Source organism: Pteropus vampyrus, unplaced genomic scaffold (genome assembly GCF_000151845.1).
Source record: "Pteropus vampyrus isolate Shadow unplaced genomic scaffold, Pvam_2.0 Scaffold997, whole genome shotgun sequence".
Taxonomy (NCBI): Eukaryota; Metazoa; Chordata; class Mammalia; order Chiroptera; family Pteropodidae; genus Pteropus; species Pteropus vampyrus.
This window is the reverse complement of record NW_011889778.1, coordinates 16,014-17,468: the sequence shown is the minus strand read 5'-3', so window position 1 is coordinate 17,468 and position 1,455 is coordinate 16,014. Positions and strand designations below refer to the sequence as shown.

At 45.6% G+C, this 1,455-nt stretch overlaps 1 pseudogene; it reads left to right on the top strand.

The window, feature by feature from the left end:
• The first annotated feature begins 1,073 nt into the window (after window positions 1–1,073).
• LOC105310036 overlaps window positions 1,074–1,455 on the top strand; it is a 1,072-nt pseudogene continuing 690 nt past the window's right edge.

Genomic DNA, 1,455 nt, shown 5'->3' with positions numbered 1-1,455 from the left:
TGTGACTCATGAGGTTGCACAGGGCCCCACCCTCAAAGGACCCCGTAAATGATGTAGCCTATCTTGTCATGAAGGAATCCATCCTTATGAGGTCTTCGGAATGTAAATGACCGTGAAGGAGCCTGAATGGAAACTGCAGCGTCTGTTTAGGCTGGATTAAGGTGCTCCCCAGCTTCTAAGCAGAGAGACACAAGGCTAGGGCCTGAACCTTCGAAAGAAGACGAATTTAGACAGAGCCTGGTTTGAGGCCAGCTGACAGATTCCTCCTGTGTCGTGGGGAGCTGACCTGGGTTGTCGGGTGCTTTACTACCCTACTATGTCATTGCTAAGGCTTGTCTTGCCTACTCCTGGCTTTAGATAACAGCAACTCTTATACCACGAGGTAAATATCGAATTTTCACCAAACCGTGGTGTTGTCTTCATCAAATCTCAAGGTCAGAGTCCATTCAGATATTGACAGCCATAATGACAGAGAATTCAAGTAGACTCTTCCCTAAATAATGCAAGAGATGTTCTTGTGCAGAACAGGACTAAAACCAGAGATCCAAAGTCCCCTTTCATATTGCACAAAACTGTCTCAGCAATGTTACACATATTTTCAGCATGTGCTCTATATCACCTGTACTTAGATGAAAGAGTTTTAAGATCTGTCAAATAAAGTCACATCCAGCAGAGAGGTTTGGGTTGGTATTTAGGCGTCGGCGCTTCCTCAGAGCTCAGTCGCAGCCCTGTAGAACATGGTTAACTGAGGAGCGTGTGGTAAGGAGATTACATGGATATGCACAGCCTCATTTTGGCAACTGGATGAAAAACGTGAGAGTGAACTTGATGTTCCCCTGTGGGAGCAGCAGACTCAGACTGGTTTCTTCCCAATAAGGTCATGTTGCCTGGGAAAGGTAGATGGGTGAAAGGCAAATGTGAAGGTCAGGAACAGACTCATTCTGTGATTTTCAAGGCAGCCTTTGCTCTAATGAGATGCCATTCTGTTAATTAGCTTGATGATAAGATAAAGACAAACATATATATCAGGCACAGCACGATCAGGAAAGTCAGCTGCTTTGGTGTCTGTAAAGATGACTACAAGTCTCCAGCTTCCCCTGCCGATGCTCACAGGGTTGTTGCTCTTCCTGTGTGTCGGGCCCTGGACTGAGGGCGGGAAGGTGCTTGTGGTCCCCATGGAGGGGAGCCACTGGCTCAGCATGCAGAAGGCCGTGAAGGAGCTCCATGCCAGGGGTCACCAAATAGTGGTCCTTGCACCAGAAGTGACCGTGCATATCAAAAGAGAAGACTTTTTCACCCTGAAAACCTATGCCGTTCCATACACCCAGGATGAATATGAACAGCAATTACTCGGCCAGGTTGACCTGATTTTTGAAAAAGTACATTTTCTAAAAATGTATTTAAATGTAATGGCAATTTCGAAAAATATTTCTTTGTTCTTTGAAAAGACTTGTG